The 26881-nt window shown below is 42.2% G+C and overlaps 1 long non-coding RNA gene across 1 annotated transcript in view; it reads right to left on the bottom strand.

Annotated features, from left to right (window-relative positions):
• Nucleotides 1–26881, bottom strand: part of LOC134730946 (uncharacterized) — a 121563-nt gene that overhangs the window by 9230 nt on the left and 85452 nt on the right. Inside the window, exons 2-3 of the long non-coding RNA XR_010112880.1 lie at nucleotides 18698–18772; nucleotides 16935–17096 (exon numbers count right to left, since the gene is read on the bottom strand). This is a non-coding gene — a long non-coding RNA (uncharacterized LOC134730946). The remainder of the gene's footprint in view (nucleotides 1–16934; nucleotides 17097–18697; nucleotides 18773–26881) is intronic.

Genomic DNA, 26881 nt, shown 5'->3' with positions numbered 1-26881 from the left:
TGACATGCCAGCACCCTGCCACCTTGGCCCCCTCTGGACTTTGGGCACCAAAAAGCATAGGAGGGAACCCTAGGGGGAGCTGATGGCAGTTCAGCACCAGCCCACAGGCATCCCTTGGCACCTACAGCCTGGGCACCATAAATAGCAGCAGAAGGCAGACAGGTTCCTGGGCAGAAGTGGGAGGTTTCCTGGTGAAGCCCAACCTTCAGGCCAGGGAGGACCTGAAAGCTGGGGGCCATGCTGCCAGTCCCACAGATCAAAGTAGGAACTTGAGGTGTCTTTTCTGGGCCCACTCATAGCCACCCATGGACCAATGGATGTGCTCTTCCTCCCCTCTGAGGCCCATAAAAGCCCCGGGCTCAGCCAGAGCTGAGCAGAAGTGAGAATGATCAACTGCAGCGAGGAGCAACCCACTCCAGGGCCTCCTCTCTGCTGAGAGTTGTGCAGACAATGGGATGACCAGCTGCAGAGAGGAGCAGCTACCCTATCTGCTGATAGCTGGACACCTGTTGGGACAAATTGCCTAGCAGAGAGGAGATACCCTCTCTTCTAGGAGCTAAACACTCATTGGCATGCCCTGGCTGTGGAAAGGAGCTTCCCCTGAGGGTGTCCTCTGAGCTTTTCTATTGTTCAATAAAGCTCCTCATTGTCTTGCTCTCCCTTAATTTGTCTGCATACGTCATTCTTCCTGGCCACAGGACAAGAACTTGGGATTCACCAAATGGTGAGGTTAAAAGAGCTGTGTCACAAACAGGGCTGAGACATGCCCCTTGCTCACCACATTGTGGGTGAAGATAAGGAAAAAAAAAGCTGTGCCCCTCCAAGACCTGGGAGCGCCTGGATCCAGGGCTGTGACTCCCTCTTTGAGGGCCTGTGGTTCCCGGCATCTGCAAGCTTCCAGGCACCACTTGTTCCAGTCATGGAAGCTGCTTGTGGTGCACCTGGTCCAGCTGCAGCCTCACAGAGCCGGCGTCCATGCTGGCACCTGGAGCTGCCTGCCCTGCTGCAGCAGCTGGCATGTCTGACTGTGCACAGTGGCTGAGCCCCATGCTCACTCACATTCCCTGCGCCGTTCCATGCTTGACTTTCTCTTGGGAGGCATGAGACCCAGGCCAGTAGCATGAGCCAAGCACAGCCTGCCAAGCCAGGTGGTCAAAACAAGCCCAAATGGGCCTGAGCAAAACTCGGGCAAAGATGCCTCTGGCCATGGGTTTCTGGCCAGAAAAACAATACCCCAAAGATCCTATAACATCACCATGGTGCCTGCTGCCAGTTGGTGCTCCTGGTGCTCCTGGAGGGCTGCTGTCTCTGCTGCACCCTTGCTGGCTGCTGGCATTGCTTAGTCCCTGCTGATGTGCCTGCTACTGTCCCTAGAGATGCTGGGCTGGTGCTTGGCTTTTGTCCTTTTTTCCCCTAAGAATGCTAGTTTCTTGGTGCCTCCCTGAGTATATTTCAGATTGTTCTGGATGTTCCACTGTCCTGAAGCCACACTTCGTTCTGTGCGGGAGCAGAGGAGACTCCTCCCGCTTTCTAGTAGTCCTGGTGCATGGACCTACACAGCACCCTCCCAATGCCGCACATCGGTTTTACTTTCAGTCATCTCTGTAATTGGGGCACTCTGAATCTGGAGCCTGAAGGAGTAGTTGCAGTTTAACATTCAGAGAGGAAGTGGAGGTGCCAGCTCTTCCCCAAATCATACTTCGTCACTGTGACCCAGGTGTTTGCAGATCAAGGTCAAGAGTTTTTCCTTCAGGATTGTTTTTTTTCCAGAAGGTTTCTTACAGCCTGATCTATCTGGGCACCAGGGAGGGACACAGATTAGACTTGGTTGTGGGTGTCCATGATGTGGCCATTTGGACTGAACTGCTGTGGTCAGAAGAGATAAACTGGAGTTTCTCAAATAGAGATATAAAATGTGGCACCTGCTGAGCCTTTATTCTGTCATTTAGAAAAGAAAGCATCACTTCTAAGACAGCCAGAGGCTAAGGCAATTCCCCCACAGAGGTGTCAGGCTCCATGGGTTACCATATATCAGGCAATTTTGTGCTTTGTCTATGAAGGTGTCTCTGTCTGGAAAACCCTTCACCCTTTTCTTCTCTGATCAATGTCAATTTTTCTTTGAAAGCCCAGATTAAATTCTACTTCCTTCATGAAGGCTTTCCAGTGAAAATTAGACAGCAGTACATTGTAATATTGGTCTATTATCAGTGATACATCCATGCAACCATGCACACACACACACACACACACACACACAAGCACAAGATTTCTTGTAGAGAACTTCATTAATAGCAACAGCAAACATTCATTAACAAAAGTTATTACTTTCCACTTATTGAGTGCCCCCCTAAGTATCTAGTGTACACTATGTGATTTAATCCCTGCAACAGCACCTACTATTATTAATCTTATTTTGGAGTAGACAAAACTGAAGCTTCAAAAGTTTAAATAACTCAGCTAAAATCATACAACTGGAGACTTATTCCAGCCTTTTGTATTTGGACAATTCTAGGGCTTCCAGAGTTAGCCTCTAGACTCCATACCAGTGTTGAAAAAGAAAGTCACATGGGTACAGACAGCTCATGAACACAGTGGTGGCCAAGAGCTGCCTCCTCTGCACTTCCTGGTCTGGCTCCCAAGGGGTGCCAAGGTTTGCTCCTTCCCATGTTACTAAACATCTCCTCCAATATGTCATGCATGCAGCTGCCCTGACTCAAACGTAATGAGCGCTCCACCTCATGATAGTCTTGCTATATACAGGTTGTCTGTTAGAAGGTACAGGGAACACCATCTTGTAGAATCTGTTGATTTCCTGATATTTAGATTTTCTTCACCTTTTTGGTCTTCATCTGATCAAAGCACCACAAAATCTCTGTAGGCACAAATAGTCTCCATAACAAACACACTGAATAATGTATTTAACAGCATCAGCAGTCTGTTTCCTTTCTGAGTACCCTCTCCCATTAAATCCCAGCAGAAGTGAGCCCAGTCCTATGCAGGCTGCAGGGCCCACTCCCAAAACCAACTGTACACAACTGGTCAGAGTGCCGGAAACTCTTGGCAGGATGGATTGGAGTTGCTCTCAGGGCTGTTCTACTGATGCTGGAAACTTTAAACTTCATGGCAGCCCCTGGGGCTTCTGCAGAATTACTAGACTCTCTGCTCACTTTTATCCCTGATTCTACCCACATCTGGGGTTTTATGTTCTGAGAGGGAAAGCCTAGCTTGGAATCCTCCAACAGCTGACTTAAATCCTGTTCATCTCTTTGTTCTTCCTGTGGGCTAGACTTGAAGTTGAGTTGAATAGTGATTAAGAGCACACACTTGGGAGGAAGATTCCTTGGGTCCAAATATTCCTCTGCCTTATTTCCCTAATGTATAGAGAATAGAAATAAAAATAACATCTTCTTTACTGGCGTGTATTCTGAATAACCCAGGAGGCGAGGACACAGACATTCATTGTTCAAGACATTCTGGTGTGAGTGACAGCCAGAATATGTAGTGTAACCATGCTTAGAATATTCCAGGCATGTGATAAGCAATCAATAAAAGTCTCTTATTGCATCTCTGTTTAAGGACAGTACTTGGGATGACATGGATCCACATCCAAGTCATGCTTCTTATCTGTGGAGCCAACCACGCTATACTCCTATCTCATTTTCCCACAGTTCAGCCAGCTGCCTTCTGCTTTTTAAAACTACCTAGACCTATATTAGCTTGTTGCACCCCTCTGTGACTCATTTTAAAGTTGAATTGACGATCTTCTTAGGCAGCAGGTGTATTTGTTAAACAGGCTAGAGCTAACATCCAATTGAGTTGAAATTGCCATGTGTCTGTGAACCCAGTTTGCTACATCTGTTCCTCTTTGTTAGAAACACTTAACACTCAATTTCTCTATCCTTATTTTTGTGTTTGTGACCAACTCTCAGAATATTTTATAATTGGCCTTTCCTGCCTCTGATCCCCCAAAGATGCTGCAAAAAGACCGGCAACCTCATTGTCCACTATTAATGTTCAGAAGGAACTGGGGAGAATTCTGGTAAGAACCATTCTTGATCTTGTGTCTCTGTGGCCTTACTAGCATTGAGGAGGCCCACCTGAGACCACTAGACTGGTATTGCTGCAGGGGTAATGTGCATTCTGACCATCAACTATGATTATTGCCATTCCTGGGTTGCAGATGAGGAGCCTGGGGTAAGGTAATTGCCTTTTCAAAGTCAGGCAGCTAGTAACTGAGATAAGAACCAGCACAGCAGAAGGCTTAGACCAAGAATTTCCTACAGTTTCTGTCCATGGGCACTGACCATGTGATCTGGGGATAGTGACTTAGCCCCTCAAACTTCAGTGTTCTTAGCTGTTGAATTCATGACTGATAATACCCTCCTTCAAAGTGCTGGCATGAGGTCTTTGTGAGATGATGCTTGTCTATGTTTTGCACAGTGCCGGCAGCTTGTGCAAACAGTACCACTTGTCCTGACTCTTTCCCAAGTCTTACAGGGACTGGTCCCTCCTTACATCTGCTGCTCCACATCCAGCCATTCTTTCACCTGCCTTGTCAAATTCTTGAGCCCTGCACAAATCAGAATGGCTCCCTCAGTCTATACTCCCACGGACTTTTCCTAGTACCTTGGTGTCAGCATCTCATTCTCTTTGCTCAATTTTCTGCCTGTCTCATCCGTGGACTATGGGTCCCTGTAGAGCATGACTAAGTCATTTGCAAGCTGTTTCTAATAGTGCACTTGACCCTTCACAGGTGCTGAGTGGGGGAAGCATATTCTCTGACATGGGCTCAGGGATGCCGACGTTTTGCCACGTGACCTTAGGAGAGCCATGTCACCTCTTTGGAACTTTCATCTCCTCTTTCATAAAATAGAACTTGTATTAGTTTCCCAGGGCTGCTGTAATAAAATACCACAAAGTAGGTGCCTTAAAATGACAGAGATGTATTCCCTTACAGTTCTGGAGTCTGGATGTCTGAAATCAAGGTGCTGGCAGGGTTGGAGCCTCCTGAAGGCTCTGAGGGAGAATCCATTCCACGTCTCTCTCCTAGCTTCTGTTGTTTTCTGACAATCTTTGGCATTCCGTGCTTGAGGCAACATGCCTCCATCTTCACATGGCATTCTCCCTGTCTTTCCCTGTGTCCAAATTTCCCTCTTCTTTTTTTTTTTTCTTTTTTTTGAGACGGAGTCTCGCTCTGTTGCCCAGGCTGGAGTGCAGTGGCACAATCTCAGCTCACTGCAACCTCTGCCTCCCGGGTTCACACCATTCTCCTGCCTCAGCCTCCCAAGTAGTTGGGACTACAGGCATCCGCCACCATGCCCGGCTAATTTTTTGTATTTTTAGTAGATGGGGTTTCACCATGTTAGCCAGGATGATCTTGATCTCCTGACCTCGTGATCTGCCCGCCTCAGCCTCCCAAAGTGCTGGGATTACAAGTGTGAGCCACCTCGCCCTTCCCAAATTTCCCTCTTCTTTTAAGGACAGCAGTCATTGGATTAGGAGTCACTCATATCCAGTATGGCTTCATCTTAATTTGATTGCCTCTGCAAAGACCATATTTCCCTAAGTTCACCTTCACAGGTGCTGGCAGTTAGGAATAGAACACATCTTTTTATGGGACACAATTAAGCCACAACAGAATGAACATAAAGAATGATAATGATAATGCCTATTATTTGGTAATTGTTTATATGTGCTGTAATTTGATGTCTACATACATTACCTCTTTACTCTTCATAAAGGTTGTATTACTATTTCCAGTTTACAGATGAGGAAACAAAGACCTGTAGTGGTTAAATAACTTGCTCAAGGTCACACAGACAGAAAGTAGCAGAACTGGGGTACAAATGCGGTAGACTGCAGTGCTTTCACTCTGAAGCCCTCCATCATTCAGGAAATCACACCTCCCTTGTGGTGTGGGTGAAATGAGATAATGCACTTGAGAGTTAAAGTCTGATGCCTGACACATGGCAGATGCTCAGCAATATGAGTTGCGTTTCAATCTGTGCAATGCTTCTGTGCCACCCTGCACTTCTCTTTCCATGTCCTCACCTGGCTGCCTCCTTCTCTCCGCCTTTCGTAAGCACGTTTGGCATCCTCCCTTGGATGTCTGATTGGCATCTCAAACATAACATGTTAGAAACAGACCTATTGATTTTCCTTTCCAAATCTGCTCCCCACTCCCAAGACTTCCCTACCTTAAAAATGGTGCTGCCATCCACAAAGTTGCTCACACCACAAACCTCAGAGTTAGCTTTGTTCTGTCTTTCACACATAACCCATTCTCTTCCATTAGAAAGTCCTGGCCACTTTACTGCAAAATACATCCCAATTCAATCACTTCTTACCATATTCCCTGCAACAACCCCCGTTCCAGCTACCTTATTTCTCATCTCGACAAATGAAATAGTTCTAACTGGTTTCCCTCCAGCCTTGTTCCTCTGCAGCCCATTCTCCACGAGGGGGGTTGACTAGATGATCTTTTTAAAAAGTAATACACGTGATGGCAGCGCTTCTCTTAAAACTCTTCAATGTCTTCTCATCACATGTAGAGTAAGATCCAAGGCTTGCCATGGCCACTGCCATCCCTTAGATTCTGTCCGCAACCCTCACCTCCACTCCCGCTGCTCACTCACACCACTCCACCTTTTCTCTGTGCCTTGAATGTGTCAAACTCATTTCTGTCCTGGAACCTTTTGCAAGAGCCTTTCTTTCTGCGTGGAAAGCTGTTTTTCCAAATGTGGTTGTCAAACGTCACCTTCTGAGTCTTTCAGAGCATGTCCTTGGTTTAATCAATGCTTCATCCCCAGGACTTAGCATAGTGCTTGGTATACAGTAGGTGTACAAGACATATTTGTTGACTTGATGGAATGGAAGAGTCATAAATTCAGAGATTATTTTGAATTCATAGTCCACTGTGTCTGGCTTGTAGTAAGCTCATGTTAACTATGTTTAAATGAGTGAATAATGTGTATTTGTTAGATCTGGGGTTGCAGACTAGGGACTCAGCTAAGGAGGCCAGGGTGCTTCCTTCACGTTCTGCACTCAGCTTTCATGGCATAGCCTCTATCTTAGAGAAGACAAATACCTCATCATTTTCTTCCTTTTTTTTTTTTTTTTTTTTTTTTTTGAGATGAAGTCTTACTCTGTCACCCAGGCTGGAGTGCAGTGGCGAGATCTCAGCTCACTGCCCAGGCTGGAGTGCAGTGGCGAGATCTCGGCTCACTGCAACCTCCACCTCCCAAGTTCAAGTGATTCTCCTGCCTTAGCCTCCCGAGTAGCTGGGATTACAGGTGCTAATTTACGTATTTGTAGTAGAGATGGGGTTTTACCATGTTGGCCAGGCTGGTCTCGAACTCCTGACCTCAGGTGATCCACCCACCTCGGCCTCCCAAAGTGCTGGGATTATAGGCGTGAGCCACTGCACCCGGCCCCTCATCATTTTCTAACTTTCTGTTAAAGGATGATTTTTCTAATTCCTGCTCTATGTCTGCTAGGCTGCATTTCAGCAGTAAGCAGGGGCAGGAAAACTGAAAATGGGACTGCCCTTCTCTCTTGGGAGAAGTTAGCATTTAGACTGCCTAATGCCTCCATTCCTGGCCACAGCTCTGTAATTCAGCCCTCAGCCAAACAGATGGACAATAGTACTGATGAAATGAAGATATTCATGTAAATATCATGGCACAAATTGATGCTCAGCTGAACTAAAAGAAGGGAAACAAGACGGGTACATGATATTAACAGCCGGCAAGATAATGTATCACATTAACGACTTCTCCTGGCAAGCTGCTATCGGAAGGACAGAGATCCAGGATCAAATTCGTTTTCTTGATCAGTGAAGCTGAATGCAGAGGTGACACCTGGTACATGGAGCCTGATAAATCATACAACTCGTAAATCACCCGGCCCTGATAGGAAAATCTCAGGGGACTTACACTGGATGCACTTATCTTGGAGAGCAGGCTTCCAGCGGGATTTAAATAGTTTTGTTGTTCTCATTTATCACTAGTTTTTAAGTCCTACTATGTGCCACTTTCCTGGGTGCTGCAACTATAAAGATAAATATGATGCAGACACTCTTCTGTGACTGTAGTCTAGAGAGACAGAATCATAATATGTATAGTCCAGGATTGTAGAGAAACCCCATGTTCACAGCGTGTGTATAAAGGAGAAGGTGGTCAGTTCTTGCACTGGGTTAGGAATTCTGTAGGCTTCATAAAGAAGGTAACACTTAGGGACATGAGTAAGGGGTTCAACAAAGATAAAGTCAATCTGGACAGAAGGAATAACAATCACAGTAGAGTGAAGTTTGAAGAGCTGTGAGTAGCAGGATAATAATGAGATTCAGAAATTTAAAGGACACACTCAGAGAAAGACTGGAGAAGTGTAAAGGGTTTGGATGTCAAAGGACTCAACAGGCAAAGGAAGTCGGACTTACTCCTGGAAGTCTTAGAGAGTCACTGCATAATCAGGTTTGTATTTGAGAAAATAATCTCTGGACTGCATTTGGAGGATGGATTTGGGGGAAAAAGAAGAGAAGGAGCTAGGCACAGTGGCTCACGCCTGTAATCCCAGCACTTTCGGAGGCCGAGGTGTGCAGATAACCTGAGGTCAGGAGTTCGAGACCAGACTGGCCAAAATGGTGAAACTCTGTCTCTACTAAAAATACAAAAATTAACTGGGCATGGTGGTGGGTGCCTGTAATCCCAGCTACTTGGGACACTGAGGCAGGAGAATTACTTGAACCCAGGAGGCGGAGGTTGCAGTAAGCTGAGATTGCACCATTGCACTCCAGCCTGGGTGATAGAGCAACACTCTGTCTCAAAGAAGAAGAAAGAGAAGACTAGAGGTAGGGAATAAAAATTAGGAGGCCAAATCAGTAGTGAGAACTGGAACTGGGGCAATAGCTAGGGAACTAAAGTGGAGAAGAGCCAAGTAAGAAATGTTAAGGGAGAAAAACAGACAGAATGATGCTACAACAAGCAGATAGAGTTGGAATGGGAGTCATGTTACACAAGTGGACAAGACAGTCAATTGAATAAAATGACATTTGTCAAGGCTTAATTAAAACACATTAGCCCTCGGATTGAAGGACAGGCAGGAGAAACATCTGTTTCCTGAGTTACACGGCACACGTACTGAAGAGTGTACATTTTTCTCTCCAAAGTACTCTGCAGGTGTCTCAGGTTGTACACTGTGCCTGGGATGGGCTCCCTCTCCTGTGGACATTTGGGACCCTCCAGTCTTCCCCTTCTTCCTGGCCCACAGACCAGCACTTTTTCCTGTCAGACTCCTTTAGTTGGAAAACTCTTAGATATTCATATACACTGTGTCCAACACTGAAAAAAGTACAGAGCTTTGGGTTCACCTTGACCGCCCCCCATGTTTCCTAAATCCCATTTTCAATCTTCTCTGAGCCCTGAAGTTTCTATTCCCTAACCATAGTTTGTTTTTCCCCCCATCCCACTCTCTACTACAATTTGCTTTTATATTAATTTTCTAGGGCTGCTATAATAATACAAACTACATGGCCTAAAACAACAGAAATTTATTCTTGGCCAGGAGCAGTGGCTCATGCCTGTAATCCCACCATTTTGGGAGGCCGAGGCAGGTGGATCACGAGGTCAAGAGATTGAGACCATCCTGGCCAACATGGTGAAACCCCATCTCTACTAAAAATACAAAAAATTACCCAGGCATGGTGGCAGGTGCCTGTAGTCCCAGCTACTTGGGAGGCTGAGGCAGGAGAATCACTTGAACCCAGGAGGCGAAGGTTGCAGTGAGCTGAGATCATGCCACTGCACTCCAGCCTGGTGACAGAGTGAGACTCCGTCTCAACAAAACAAAACCAAACCAAAAACAGTAATTTATTCTCTTACTGTTCTAATCTGAAACTGAGATGTGGCCAGGACTCTGCTCTCTCAGAAGGCTCTTCCTTCTCTCTTCATAGCTTCTGGTAGTTGCTGATAATTATTCTGGGTGTTCTTTAGCCTGCAGACACATCACTCCAATCTCTACCACCACTGTCACATGATCTTCTCCCTCTGTATGTCTTTGTGTCCAAATTTTCCTCTTCTTCTAAGGACTCCAGGGATTGGAGCACACCATTGTTAGTTATGACCTCATCTTAACTTGATTACATCTGCAAAGACCCTATTTCCAAATAAGATTGTGTTCACATATACTGGTTAGGAGGTGAACTTGTCTTCTCGGGAGAGATTGTTCAATCTACAACACCTTGGTTGCAACCTTCACTATCTCTTGATGGGACAAATGTAATGGCTTACCAACCACTCTCCTTGGGTCCACTGTCATTTTGCCTCCCAGTTCACTTTCTACTCTGTCACCAGAAGGAATTTTCTACAATATAAGTCTTGTCCTGTCATTATCTTAATAAAAACCCTTCAGTGTTTTATCAAGTCAAATACCCTTTTGAGATAAGGCATTTTGTTATCTGTCTGGCCCTTACTAACATTTCCATACTTATTTTTCAAATTCTTTGTTCCAGAAAAGACAAAATACTTACAACTCCATTGACCCCAGCCTCTTTATGCCTCCGGAACTTTGCTCCTTCTGTCTTCTGTGATGTTTATCTTACCTCATCTTCTTAGTAATATCTAATCTTACAAATCTCAGCTCAAGCATCAAGTCCATTATGCACAAAGTGGTACTCCCTCCCTCTCCAGGTAGAACAGACCACTCTGTTTTTCATGTTCCTACCATTCCCAATAGACTCATCACAGCCCTTGTGACACATCATTACACTGATCAGTTTACATAGTTATCTCCTCTGCTAGACAGCGAATGCATAGTATTTTATCCCTAGTGCCCAGCTCAATATAATTCTCCAATAAATATTGGTCAAATGAATGCACAAATAAATGTATGAATGAATACAAAAGGTTCCGTCTTTCTGTTTTCTCCAATCCAGGCAACCCAGAAGGGGTTGGCTTGAAAATCACTCTGGATAACCCTATAATATATAGCATATTATAAATATAAATCTATTATAAATACATGTTATATGTTGTTATTAGAGGATTACCCAGAGTAATATTATATATTACATATTATAGGGTTACTCATAGTAATATAACATAAGTCAGGGTTCTTGGTCCAGTCTAGAGCAATGATTGAAGGCTCATTGTGTGCTGGGTTTTATATAGTTCTGTGCTAAGAGGCTTTGTAGTATTGGTTTCTGACTCCCCAGAAAACTTTCTGATCAAGGAAGGTTAAGCTTATTAAGATGATTTTTTATTTTATTTTATTTTATTTTATTATTATTATACTTTAAGTTTTAGAGTACATGTGCACAATGTGCAGGTTAGTTACCTATGTATACATGTGCCATGCTGGTGTGCTGCACCCATTAACTCGTCATTTAGCATTAGGTGTATCTCCCCCCTCCCCCCACCCCACAACAGTCCCCAGAGTGTGATGTTCCCCTTCCTGTGTCCATGTGTTCTCATTGTTCAATCCCCACCTATGAGTGAGAATATGCGGTGTTTGGTTTTTTGTTCTTGCAACATCACCTCAACAGTCTCATAGTATCTTCAAAATAAGAAATGAAGAGAGTGGATTAGTAGTATTTCAAAGTAGGTGATTTCTACCGTGGTTTCAGTCTTCACTATCTCTTGAGTGGTAGGGAACTTGTTGCAAGGTGGGGAACTAGTTAAGATTGAGCAGAGTTTATAATGTGAACACTTGATTTCTGTGCATGGCAAAGCAGGTGAGGTTGATGTGCGTATTGATGCTGTTAGCCCTGATATGTAAGCTGATCAATTAAGACATAGCCTTATTTTTTAAGAGAAGATATTTTTTGGAAATGAAGACAAATTATTTTTGTTTGATCTCAATATTGCCTGGTGCAAAACAGGAAAATATGCTTTGTCCCAGAATTATTTAGCACAGAAACGGAAAAATATGTTGGTTCAATCCCCAGTAGGTTACAACAGACAGGGGCAGTACCTTACAACATGCTGCAGTGAAGCCCATTGTACTTGATATTCATTCTTTTATTCATTCATCTACTTCACCTTATTTTGTACACTTATTTTCCTTTATTAAGCAAGTGTTTATTGAGAATTATAGATTAAAATAATTGTGTCCTGAGATTCTAGGCAAGGAGCTGAGCATTAAGAAGTAAGAGAATGAGAAATGGGGTTCTACCATAATGACAGGAAGGAGTGAGCAGACTGCAAATGAATGACTGCAATGCTGCAAAAGACATTCTTATTTTTCAAAGTGATGTCCATGGACCACCTGCAGGAATATCACCTAGGCTGCATTTTTAGCATTTAGATTCCTGAGTGCCAGTCCACATGTGCTGAGTCAGAATTTCTGGGGATGGGGCTCAGGAATATACATGTGCATAGTCTTTCCCAGTATCCTCATGCTCACTTACCTTTGAGAACTACTGGTCAACATGATGAGAAATTCTCTGCCTGTCGAGATCATAATAAATTCAAACATATCCCCAGTGAGATGCAAACAATTACCACAGGAGTTAACAAGTATTACTAAATAGGAGAAGTGTAAGGATGAAAGGGCATTTCAGAGCTCAGAGTGTATCTTGGTTTGCCATGTCCTTGGAATATCAGAATATTAGTGGTTTATTTTCTTCCTCTTGTTCACATTGAGATGAGACTTTGTTTTATAATTATTTCCATAGACCATATAATTCTCACAGAAATCCACCACGGGACAGGATGTCCTGACACTCCTGGATGTCTAATGAAATGTGCATGGGAAATGTGACATTTCTCACTGAGGTTAAAATTAACTGGAACAGCCTGTAAGATCTCTTTTTAATCTAACTTCAAGAAAATCATTTTTTTCATGGAATAATTTAAAATTTTTAAATGTGCATGTTTTAAGCTTCTGTTGAGCATTTCATTTTCTTCTCCAAATTACATAATTCTAGAGCCCTTTTCAAGTTATTATCGACTGGGCCATTGTCTAAAGACTGAGCTTGAAATGCAGCTAAACTACTGCATGGCAGAACACCGAAAGTCCCAGGCTAGAAACATGTAGCTCTGAATTCTGGTCTCACTGTCTCACTAACCAGCAGGGGGGTCTTGGGTAAGTTTCTTTACATATCAAACTTACTTTTTCCTCACTTTTCTTTAGCAAAGATCATGACTCCTCCCTCAGGATTGTGGTAGGTTGTTTTCTTTTTCCCCCCCTCTGAGATGGAGTTTTGCTCTTGTTGCCAAGGCTGGAATGCAATGGCACAATCTCGGCTCACTTCAGTCTCCGCCTCCCAGGTTCAAGTGATTCTCCTGCCTCAGCCTCCCAAGTAACTGGGATTACAGGCACCCGCCACCAAACCCGGCTAATTTTTTGTATTTTTAGTAGAAACAGGGTTTCAACATGTTGGCCAGGCTGGTCTCAAACTCCTGGCCTCAGGTGATCTGCCTACCTCAGCCTCCCAAAGCGCTGAGATTACAGGCCTGAGCCACTGTGCCCGGCCAGGATTATGGTAGTTCTTAATGTGTGTGATGTTTCTGGTTTTGTATTTGACACTAAATACATGATTAATAAATATTGATGCTCTTGCAAGATAGGTGCCTTTCTTTATGTATCCACATAATTTTGAGTTGGGAGTTCATGGCCATAGAAAACTTACTGATTAAAATTCTTTGCTGTTTTGATGGGTTTGGCAGTTTTGATGGTCACTAGATGGGTGAGTGGTCTGGTGCAATATTTCTCAAAACAAGATGACCTAGGGATCTTACTGAAATGCACAGCCCTAAGCTAGGGCCTGAGCTTCTGTGGTTCTGAAAAGGCCCCAGGTGCTGCCAGGGCTGCTAATCATGGAGCACACTTTGGGGACCTAAGGTCAAAGGAAGAGCCTGGCTAAGCCTGTGACAGATAATGGGAAGATGCTCAGCCACCCCATTCTGCTCTGGATAGCCAGGGGCACTAGGATCTTTTGCCATACGGACCATGTGGCTGGTATCTGCTCAATGGGATATAGGAGACAGTGGTGGATGCCTGACTGTCATAAGATGTCCTATGATTCTCCTCCTTCTGTCTCTTGGCTTATCAGCAGGCTGTATATAAATCATCCAATGGAGGATTCTCAGGAGAGTGTAGAGGATGGGAGAGCCACAGATAGAAGGAGCTGTGATCCCGGAACCACTATTTAGAAAACCACTTGCTACTTGGAATGCCTAGTTAGACAATGACCCAAATAAGAAAAAAACCTTGCTTGTGTTAATCCACTGAGATTTTGGTTGTTACAACAGCTGGCATAAATTGACTAATACCATAAAGGTGCTAAGCTATTCCTTTAGTCCTTGGGGTGGGATACCTGGGAACTTCTGCGTGTATCTTGTCCAGTTTCAGGGAGTCCCATCTATTAACTCCATTGTGCCAGACAAATGTTAACATTTTTTGTGTGTGCCATAACTTGACAAAGTTGAGAAGCATTCTAAATGAAAAGAGTCTAGACTCAAGTGTTAGGAAAATCTGGCATTCCATTTTGAGCACTGTTGCTGTTTCATACATGACCTCTCTCAATTTCCATTGCCTCCGTTTTCTCAAGTGTCCTGCTATACTTGGTGTGAATATTTCATAAGCCAAATGCTGGAAAACTTCAGTAGCTTGGTAGTGTTAAGGGAGAGTAGATTGGGGATGATTTTTTTGGTGGAGCAGAAGAACTTCAGCCATAGGCAGAGCATAGTGGATGGCAGCGGCCAAAGAACAACCAAAAGACTCATTGCTGGTTTCACAAATGAGGGCTGGAACTCATTCTGATAAATCAACTGGGTGTCATGGAATATTTATGGGTGCCTGCTCCTTGCCATCACTTCATTCAGCTAATGCACCTCCACTTACAACCCAGCTCCCTGGGCCTGCACACACTTCTGTCTCTGTCTTCTTACCATTACAAGCAAGGCTGTGGGCTACATTTGGTATGAAATTTTTCAATTCTCCTTGAATGTTCTGGGATAATGGATTTTGTTCTTGACCATCAGATACCCCAGCATTTAGCTGAGTTTTCGATGCTGTCCTTGAGGGTAGAATCATTCAGGGACTGTGTTTCAAAGGCAGAAGCTTATTTCACAGAAATCGTAACATCATAGACTCACAGCACGGGAAGCTTCAGGCCTCTGTGTTTGACCTCTTCATTTTTACAGATGAGACGCCAGGAAGGAAAGACTCCTTCCCAAATTAGTTTTATAATTGGGACTAGGCCATCTCTTGGTTAATCACAGAATGTGGTAATCATTACAGTTTGACCTCTTTATATAGAGAACAATGGCCACAAATTATAGGCTGACACTCAGAAACTGTATCTTTTATAACCCCCTCTGTGTCTTGCCAAAAAGGTGCTCAATAAATGCAGTTGAAATTAAAATCACTTCCTTTATTTCTTTATATGGTTATATGGCAGGTTCTGTCCAGCAGGTGTCATGAAATATGCAGAGGTATGTAGGAAAAAGTTCTGCTATATAACATTTTGTAGAGGAAGGGGCACAGCTACTCACTCAATTTTCAAGACCTAGTTTTTTAAACATCAGCTCCTTGGCAAGACCTTTGTATATATCAGGACAACAGCCAAACAGCCTTCCTGAATGGATGTGTCCTAGAGTACTGCAATCATTATTCACATATAACTGAATCTCATATTTGAAGTCAAGGACTGCATCTTAGTTATCTTGGATCCCAGCACTGAGCACAGGAACTGGTACAAAGTAGGTTCTCAACACATTTTTGTAGAGTAGACACATAAAAGACAACTCTGACTTCTCTGGCCCAGAGTCAAGATATTGGACTTAAATAGAATTGCTTATTTATCTAAATCCAATAAACCTCAAAGGAGAACCAGGTGAGTCTTTTTAGAAAGTCTCCTTATTCTTTCAATGGTATGCCTTTGCTCTGAGGGTGACCCGAGCCCAAATGTTAGGAGCTTTCTTTGGCTTCTCATTGTCCACATGCTGCTTGTTCAGACACCAGGCCTCACAGGTCATTCCTGTATTCTGGGGACCCAGGGGGAAAAGTGACCCTCACCAAGCGGTTCTGAATTTCCCTGTCTGGCTATTTATTATTTCTTCAGACTTTAATAATGATCTCAGCTTGAGATGGGAAAGAATAATGAACCATTCATTCACATTCAAGACACTAATTAAAAAGGCACGGTTATGTTTTCATGAGTTGTGCTGATGACTTAATTATAGCAAGACTGTGTAAAAACAACTTCTCATTTTTAGACTTAAAAGTGACTGTACCTTAAAAGCACAGTGTCTGCCATAGGCAAGTGGGAGGATAGGGAAGGAGCGGGTAGAAAGAAGATACGGTAGGAAGTGGGAGTGGGGTTGGCTTCTAGCTCCAGTTCTCCTTGCAACTGGCTGAATGACCTTCATGACCTCAGAAGTACATGGAGAGGGTCACTTTTCCCCCATGGATCCCTAGGGTACAGGAATGACCTGAGAGGCCTAGCCCTCTGCTGACCAAGCATCATGTGGGCAATGAGAAGCCATACTTCATTCCTAAAGCCCTGTTTCTCCCTAAAGAAATACAGATGAAGCCTGTCAGGCTCACTTCACTTATTTGCTGTGGAGTCATATTTGCCTTCTATGATGTCATCACCAAAGGATCATGAACTACGCCGTATTACTGACATTTGAAGGAACCTGGTCCATTGTGTTTGGAGTAAATCATAAATGGTGACAGTATGGTTGTGCTTAATAGAGCGGCTATCATTTGGAAAAGCGAGAGAACATATTCACTGTTGGATAGTAAGCTTGAACCAGAGCAAATGGGCACAAATTTAGGGGGAATGACACACATTCAGCTTCTTCCTTAAACCAGGAACTTCCTGATTATCTTATATAAGCTTTTCATTATGGCAGGCATTACTTCCCCCATTGTATAGATACAGAATCTCAGGCTCTGAGAGTCAAAGTAACTTATCTATAGGCACTCACCTGATAAATAAAGAACTGAGATTAGAATCCAGGGTAGAGTGACCCTACAGTGAGTGTTCTTTCCACCACAGCAGATGGTTAAGTGTTACTCCTATGGCCAAATCTCTATAGGGTCCACAAGACTTCCATCCAACGAGAATCAGGTCCAGGAAATATTTTTACCTGAGGACAGAAACAAAGGGCTCTGGGTAGCAGCTCATTCTACCTCTGTTTTCTCCCTCCTCATGTTTCTCTGTTCTTATAGATAGAAACAAAATAAGTTAGCAAATAAGTATGACTTCTAAGCAAATAGAGATTTTCCCCCTAAGTTTAGAATATATATGAATTAAAAATTGTAGTAATAATATGGTTACCCATGAATCTTCAAAACAACACACAATTAGAATATTCCTTGCCATGTTAATAATGGAATAACCTTTCCATAGGTTAATAATGGAAAAAGGGAACTTTCTAAAATTCCAAGTATACAAAAGCAAATTGGAGTATCTCATATAATGATATATTCAATGCCTTCTGGTGTATTCAACTGCAAGTAGGGTCCCCTTCCTTAATCCTTATGGGGAACATCATGAAGTGAGGTGGGTAAGACACTATTCTCTTCCCAAGCCTGGGATAGACTATTTGTATCTTCCATCAAACTTAAGGAAATGATTTCTTTTTAAAGATCCATTCTTTGCTTATTAATTCACAAATTTATTTAATATTTATTGGGTGGAAATTTCAGGAACTTTGTGCTCTAGAGACCTGAAATATGAAGGTGAACAATACAGTCATTATTCTCAAGGAGCTGGCAAGACCATAGGCTTTGAAGGGACACCAGGCGACATTCTATTTAACTACTTTCGTCTCTCCGTATGTTGTTGCTGAGTAGTCTTATCAGCAACTAAGTCTTTCTTTACAAATCGCAACACAATGACTCCCAAGGTTCTGTTTTTACTTTTAAGCTCTATGCAAATACAGTGGCAAAAAATACAGAAATAGGAAATAACTGGTTAACCTCCAAATTATGGAGATAGTGAATGTTTCTTCTTCTAATAGAAACGCTTACATTTTAAAAAATGAAACTGAGAAAAGGAAGAAGGTATGCAAACTGTTGTAATCAGCATGAAAAGGATGCTGTGAATCAGGAAATGATGCTCGAGACAAAGGTGAAGACAGCATGATAGAGCAGTAAGAGAATGAGGGTCGAAAGTACTATGATGAGGAGACTAGAGTTTATGCCTATCCCATGATTAGAAGAGAGTCTGTTGTCTGTATATAATGAAAGCCTTGAATAAATACATATTTTCATATGTATACTTACACATACATATATGTCATGTATGTATAATAAATATTAATATAATTACAATAGCAACAAACATGTATTAAGTGCACTTATGATTCCAGTTATTGCTTTAAGTGCATTAGTCTTAGGATCTGTCATATTGGAGTTTCCTTTTCTCTCTAGGCCAGGCTGTACTCTGATTTTTTTTTTTTTAAATGTCAATGCAATGGAAATCTCATCACATCAAAGGGAGGGTTTTAAATCCCCTTTTTTGCAACGAACAGAGTGTGAAACAGTGTCCAGATATTATTTGCACTGTTTCCAGCCTTCATCCTAAAAGTTACATTCTACAAAGTCCTAAACTTCCAGGTCACAGATCCTTCTATCCTTCCTTTAGTGACTGGGGGTAGCTGACAGAAGGCTCTCTACGGTCACATCTCTGCAGGGTCCACAAGGCTGCCATCCAATGGGAATCAGGTCTAGAGGATATTTTTACCTGAGGACAGAAACAAAGGGCTCTGGGCAGCAGCTCATCCAAACTCTATTGTCTTCCTCTTTATGTTTCTCCCTACTTAAAGATAGAAACATAACAAGTTAGCAAATAAGCATGACTTCTAAGCAAATAGAGACTTTTCCCCTAAGTTTAGAATATATGTAAGTTAAACGTTATAGTAATAATATGGTTACCCATGAACCTTCATAACAACTCATAACTAGAGTATTCCTGGTTGTGTTGGAATTTCCCATAGGTTCTCTCCTTTTTGTATTTATCATCCTCTTATGCACTTTAAAATAATTTTAGAAACCACTAATACATCCCTTATACAAATTGATTTAGAATTGTTTAGGTTTTAAGTTTTATTTAAAAATAATATATTTGAAGATGCTCTTTGGCGATTCACTTTTCTTCCACTCAACATCTGTTACAAGACTCACCTTTTTCACTGTCTATGATTATAGTTCATTCATTTTGCTGTTATAAAACATTCCACTTGGCGAATAAGCCTTTCTTTCTTTCTTCCTTTCTTTCTTTCATTTTATTTTATTTTTATTTTATTTATTTATTTTTTGAGACAGAGTCTTGCTCTATTGCCCAGGCTGGAGTGCAATGGCGCCATCTCGACTCACTGCAACCTCCGCCTCCCAGGTTCCAGCAATTCTCCTGCCTCAGCCTCCCGAGTAGCTGGCATTACAGGTGTGTGCCACCACTCCTGGCTAATTTTTTGTATTTTTAGTAGAGATGGGGTTTCACCATGTTAACCAGGCTGGTCTCAAACTCCTGACCTCAGGTGATCACCGGTCTCAGCCTCTCAAAGTGCTGGGATTACAGGCATGAGCCACTGTGCCCAGCTATTTCTTTACTTGTTGATTTGGATTGTTGCTAAGTTTTTATGGGTGGGTATTTGGACTTTTCAGGGTCCTTTGGGTTGTTTCCAGGTTTTGGATTAGGAACAATGCTTTCATCAACATACTTGTATGTTTGTATGTGCAAGAATCCCTCTGGGGTCTCCGAGTAGTAACTCCAACATATCCAAAAGAGCATTTCCCAGTATGTATGGTGTATTTATGCTCAACTTTACAAGATATGCCAGTGACCTTCCAGGTGCTCACAAATCTCAATTTTTTTGGTTACACAAGAAGACTACATTCTCCAGCCTTGTCTGCAAATAGCATAGGATCATGTGACTGAGCTTTGGTTAGTGTAATGTGAGTGGAAGTAATTTAACTCAAGGCATATCTGGCCCTACAATCTTTCACGTGATCTTTCAAACTAGAAGCACAATTTTCTGAGATAGCAGAACCATTTGATGGACAGAGCCTGGAACTCTAGGTCCACCAGTTGGAGGAGAGCCATTTAATTAGGAGCACTCACATGAAAGACTAGAAACTTCTTATGTTAGACTTTTATTGTGTTAAGTCACTTAGATTTAGGAGCTGGTTTTTACAGTTATTAGCATAGCCAATCTAATGCACACAATAATGCCAAATTGTTTTCTAAATTATGCTCTCACTTTGCTGTTTATAAGAATTTTGCTAAATTATATCCTCAATAATGCTCGTTATATTAAGGCTTCTTAGTTTTTGCTCAATGAATGGTATAAAATATTATCTCATTCTATTCTTGATTTGCACTTTTTTGATTGCCAGTGAAGTGAGGATATTCATCATTTATGTTTCCTCTTATGTGAAAGGCCCATTCTTGCCTCTTGTCTTTTTTTTCTATTGAGTTTCTTAAGAATTTGTAGGAATTCTCTCCAAATTATGGATACTAATATTTTATTGATTATATACACGGCAAAGGAGCAGGGAGGGAGGTGTAGAATCATAGGTATGGGTGATTTATTGCTTCTTGTTTGACTTTCACCCAGTCTTCCTGCTTTTAGCTCCACTGCTTAGAGGCTGCCTTCAGAACTATTTGGCATTTCTAATTCCTGAGCCTTTGCAGGATTCTGCAGCTCAAAAATGCTTAATTCTTGTTGTGTTCCAACCTACAAAAATCCAGATTTTTTTTTCTGTAATCTGCTAGTTTAGTAGTGAACCACAGTTTTGATTTACATATTTGAAACTGTGTTTGCTTTTTAAAAATGTGTGCTATCTCCTTTTCATTCTCTATATCTGGGTGGATTTATATATTTGTATTTCTTTGCTGATAATTAGTAACTTAGCAGGGGCTTTATGAGGAAATGGAATAAAAGCACATGTTTGTTCTGCATAGTTTCGCCAGAAGTTGGCTATTTTTTATCTAAAAGAAAAACAGAATCAAGTTTTTTTTTGATATTTAAGAAATGGATTGATACTGTTATCTTCAAGTAATTTCTATTTTCTATTTTCATACATGTTTCACAAAATATATAACACATTGGCATTTAATTTACATAGATATATAGCTTAGAATATGCATGTATAAACATTAGTCTATAAATATAAGTATTTAGTTAATAAACAAGTGTATATTGGGGTACCTGCTAAATAATTTTTTACTGATAGGAGGCATGAGCAGAGTAATTTGGAGACCACTTCACTTTTTCTAAGAGTTTGCTTCATTTTTTAGTTCCACCTAGTTCCAGGTCTTCTCAAGGTTAGGGCAGCAATTTTTGGACTATACTTATCTCTTTATTTGTGTGGAATAAATCAAGAACACAGGGATACATACCAGCTCCATGTGCACTGACCTGTCCCATTTATATGGAGAAATAAAAATTGTATCACCATTCACTGGCATTAGATACAATATTCTAGAAGCTGACCAATCCATAGCAACCCAGTGTCACTTAGGAGTCAAAAATATAATGCCAAGAAGATCATTTTTTAGTCAAAAATTGCAGCGTGGTAAGTACTGTCATTAAGGTAATATGAGTGCACAGGAGAAGAGGCTCACATTTGGTGTATGAGTCCGTTTTCATAGTGCTGATAAAGACATACCTGAGACTGGGCAATTTACAAAAGAAAGAGGTTTAATTGGACTCACAATTCTATGTGGCTGGGGATGCCTCACAATCATAGAGGAAGGCAAGGAGGAGCAAGTCACATCTTAAGTGGATGGCAGCAAGCAAAAAGAGCTTGTGCAGGCAACTCCTGTTTTTACAACCATCAGACCTCATGAGACTGATTCACTGTCATGAGAACAGCTCAGAAAAGACCTGACCCCATAATTCAATCACCTCCCACCAGGTTCCTCCCATGACATGTGGGAATTGTTAGAGTTACCACTTAAGATGAGATTTGGGTGGGGACACAGCCAAACCATATCATTCCATTGCTGGCCCCTCCTAAGTCTCATGTCCTCACATTTCAAATCCAATCATGCCTTTCCAACAGTCCCCCAAAGTCTTAACTAATTTCAGCATTAACCCAAAAGTCCACAGTCCAATGTTTCATCTGAGACAAGGCAAGTGCCTTCTGCCTATGAGCCTGTAAAATCAAAAACAAGTTAGTTACTTCCCAGATACAATGGGGGTATAGGCACTGAGTAAATACAGCCATTCCAAGTGGGAGAAATTGGCCAAAACAAAGGGGCTACAGGCCCCATGCAAGTCCAATATCCAGCAGGGCAGTCAAATCTTAAAGCTCCAAAATGACCTCCTTTGACTCCATGTCTCGCATCTGGGTCACGCTGATGCAAAAGGTGGGTTCCCATGGTCTTGGGCAGCTCCACCCCAGTGGCTCTGCACGGTACAGCCTCATTCCTAGCAGCTTTCACAGGCTAGTGTTGATTGTCTGTAGCTTTTCTAGGCACATGTTGCAAGTCGTCAGTGGATCTACCATTCTGGAGTCTGGAGGACAGTGGCCCTTTTCTCACAGCTCCACTAGGTGGTGCCCTAGTAGGGACTCCGTGTGGGAGCTCTGACCCCACACTTCCTTTCTGCACTGTCCTAGGAGAGGTTCTCCATGAAGGTCCCACCCCTGCAGCAAACTTCTGCCTGGGCATCCAGGCATTTCCATTAACTTTCTGAAATCTAGGTGGAAGTTCCCAAACCCCAATTCTTGACTTCTGTGCACTCACAGGCTCAACACCATGTGGAAGCTGCCAAGGCTTGGGGCTTGCACTCTTTGAGGCCCCAGCTGGAGCTGTACATTGACCCCTTTCAGCCATGGCTGGAGTGGCTGGGACACAGGGCACCAAGTCCCTAGGCTGCACACAGCACAGGGACCCTGAGCCTGACCCATGAAACCATGTTTTCCTCCTAGGCCTCTGGGCCTATGATGGGAGGGGCTGCCTTGACCTCTAACATGCCCTGGAGATATTTTCCCCATTGTCTTAGGCATTAACATTCGGTTGTTACTTAGGAAAATTTCTGCAGCCAGCTTGAATTTCTCCTCAGAAAATGGGATTTTCTTTTCTACGGCATTGTCAGGCTGCAAATTTTCTGATCTTTTATGCTCTGCTTCCCTTACAAAACTGACTGTCTTTAACAGCACCCAGGTCACTTCTTGAATGCTTTGCTGCTTAGAAATTTCTTCTGCCAAATACCCTAAATCATCTCTCTCAAGTTCAAAGTTCCACAAATCCCTAGGGCAGGGGCAAAATGCCACCAGTCTCTTTGCTAAAACATAACAAGAGTCACTTTGCTCCAGTTCCCAACAAGTTCCTCATCTCCATCTGAGACCACCTCAGCCTGCACTTTATTGTTCATATTGCTATCAGCATTTTGGGCAAAGCCATTCAGCAAGTTTCTAGGAAGTTCCAAACATTCCCACCTTTTCCTGTTTTCTTCTGATTCCTCCAAACTGTTATAACCTCTGCCTGTTACCCAGTTCAAAGTCACTTCCACATTTTTGGGTATCTTTTCAGCAACACCCGACTCTACTGGCACCAATTTACAGTGTTAGTCAGTTTTCATGCTTCTGATAAAGACATACCTAAGAGTAGGCCATTTACAAAAGAAAGATATTTAATTGGACTCACAGTTCCTCGTGGCTGGGGAGGCCTCACAATCATGGCAGAAGGCAAGGAGGAGCAAGTCATGTCTTATGTGGGTGGCGGGCAGGCAAAAAGAGCTTGTGCAGGGAACTCTCATTTTTAAAACCATCAGATCTCATGAGACTCATTCACTATCATGAGAACAGCACAAGAAAGGCCTGCCCCCATGATTCAATCAGCCCCCACCAGGTTCTTCCCATGACATGTGAGAATTGTGGGAGTTACAATTCAAGATGAGATTTGGGTAGGGATGCAGCCAAACCATATCACTTGGAGAAGCCTTCAGATGGGGAAAATCCAGGGAGGCCCTGGGAGAGGAGGAGCTTTCCAAAGGAAAAACATATGCTAAAGTATGGAAACAGGATGGATCAGAGTGAGAAAGTGCAGCATGGCTGCAGGGCACAGTCACAGAATTTCAGGGATCACAGATGAACAGAGAGGGACCAACTGGCATGGTTCTACTGAGTTTAGATTTTCTCCCAAAGGCCAAGCTGACCACTTAAAATACTTTATCAGGGAAGACACATGGTTACATGGTAATTTACTTACTCATTTAAAAAAATTATCTATTCTACAAGTACTTGTTGACTACTGTACTTAATAATTCACACAGAGCTAACACATATATTATTTCACTTTTCCACCCAACAGTCTCATGAGCTGGTTAGTTAGGTTCTATAAGTTTCATTTGACAGGTGAGCTGACTGGGAGTCAGAAAAATTCAGACTTGTTCAATGTCATATTGTCAGTTAGTCACAAAGATTTTCCCAAAATTCAGATCCCTTGTTAAAATCTATTGCACCACGATGTCTCTATTTGTGTGCAGAATTGAGGATGTTTGCTACATAAAACTGTTAGAATGAGCAGAATTAAAGTATAAACAAGGTTCTGACCTTTATACAGCAAATGAAAAGAAAAGAAAGCTACAAATATATGACTAGGAGAATTCATGAAATCATTTAGTAAAGATAAATTATTAAGCAAAACTGTAGGACCCCAACTGCAACTGTGTATTGCTGATCATTATGGCAGCTCTTAGCTTTGCAGGTTCTAAAGGTAAACAAGCTTAAACTGCCCTGTCCTTTGGCTTCCACACATGGCTTACTTCACATGAGTTCCTAATTTAACTATTGAATGGGTTATTTAAGAAAGTGTTAAAAAAAGAGTTCTAAAAATAAACATTTTCTCTTGGACAGGAATGTGGACATTCAGACAGTGAGTAGGTAAACCCTTGGGAGGGGATTGGGGAAAGAATGATCACTTATTAAGTACTACTATATTCTGCATATATTGTCTTGATTAACCTTTATAATCATCTTGAGACCTGGCTGTTAAAGTTCATTGTTTCAGAGGATAAACCAGAAACTTAGAAATCTATGCAATATTGCTCAGTTGGTGAGCCCCAACTCAAGACTGAAGCTATGTCCGTGTCTGTCTGCCTCCTCTGTTTATGCTCATTCCCTTACATCATAGTGCTGGATAAATTCAGGGACAGCATCCCCAAACAATCAAGAGGTTTTTAGGAATGTGGGGGAAGGGGTTGCTCTTAGAGATGTCAGAGCAAAAGTATGGAACTACTTCTGTCTGAAAAAAACAAGGTTCATGGTTGGTATGGCTCACATATATAAACTATAAATGGAGTGAAGAAGATTGACAAAGTGAAACAAGTAAATGGGGCCTTCAGTCATACCAGGATTCAAGGAGTTTTATTCACTTATTCATAAAGCACCCACTATGGGTCAGGATCTTTTAGATATTGGGGGCAGACCAGAAAGCAAGGCAAGCAAATTTCCCACACTTGGAGAGTTTTCCTAAACTCTCCAAAGGAGAGGGGGCATGGAGAGATCATAAGTCAATTAATGGATGAAATAATTTCAGGTAATCAAAACTTTTATGACATAATTAAAACATGGTATTATTACAGAGTTTATGGGCACTGGCAAATTTAGATTAGGTGGTCAGAGAAGGTCTCTCTGCGGCTTTGAATTTGAAAGGTGAGAGTGGAGTAAAAAGAACAGCAATCTACGCAAAAATCTTGAGGGTGAAGCATTAGTTCTAATGGTTCTCAATTGGAGCAGGAACATTGGGAAATGTATGGAAGCATTTTTTCATAGTCACAATGATTAGTGACATTACTGGCATTGGGTGGATTTGGGGCTAAAGATACCATATATCCCAAAATGAATTAGGCAGTTACTTACAATAAAAAATTGTTCCACCCTGTATTAGTCTGTTCTCATGCTGCTCATAAAGGCATGCCTGAGACTGGGTAATTTATAAAGGAAAGAGGTTTAATTGACTCACAGTTCCACGTGGTTGGGGAGGCTTCACAATCATGGCAGAAGGCAAGGAGGAGCAAAGCCACATTTTACATGGTGGTAGGCAAAAGAGAGCATGTGCAGGGGACCTCCCTTTTATAAAACCATCAGATCTCATGAGACTTATTCACTATAATGAGAACAGTGTGGGAAAGACCCACCCCCATGATTCAATTACCTCCCACTGGGTCCCTCCCGTGACATGTGGGAATTATAGGAGTTACAATTCAAGAAGAGATTTGGGTGAGGACAGAGCGAAACCATATCAAACCCCCAAATGCCAACTGAGCCCCACTGAAAACCACAGTGGAAACTTATCATTGGAAAGATGCCATTGCTGCTCCAAGTTTGATATTTTTGAAGCAATGTGTTGTGGATGGTATGGGACAAATTGCAGAAGCTGTAATACACTAGTGCGTCAAGTGAGTCAACACCTGCATTAACAATAAAAACATAAAAGAATAGAAAGAAATTGATGAATAAAAAGAATAGATTTAGAATAGATTTAAATAGAACCAAATTAAATATATCAGAGTGCTTCATACTTAGTAAGATTAAATACTTAGAAAGGTATTAGTTCATTGAACTTTTCTTTCTGGTGTGTGTGTGTCATTTGTGTGTGTGTACAACACTATATCCAGTACACACATGTATGGACTAATTCATGATGCAAAATTTCTTTCTCACTGTGGATCCTCGTCAAAATGTTTGAGAGCCACTGGCTTAAAATGTAGGAACCAGGTAGAAACTGACATGAAAGATATGGAGATGGAGGCTCAGCTCTTGGAGCCTCAGCCACGGTAAGGAGTTTAGATTTCATTTTAGATGCTTCAGAGCTTTCAGGAGAGAACTGGTGTTGTGACTTATTCAGCTTCTGTTTAGAAAACAGATTGTAAAGAGGTATCACAGAATGCAGGGAGACCAGTTATTATAGTCATCC

This window comes from Pan paniscus, chromosome 7 (genome assembly GCF_029289425.2).
Source record: "Pan paniscus chromosome 7, NHGRI_mPanPan1-v2.0_pri, whole genome shotgun sequence".
Taxonomy (NCBI): domain Eukaryota; kingdom Metazoa; phylum Chordata; class Mammalia; order Primates; family Hominidae; genus Pan; species Pan paniscus.
The sequence above is the reverse complement of the archived record's forward strand: the minus strand, read 5'-3'. Positions and strand labels throughout refer to the sequence as shown.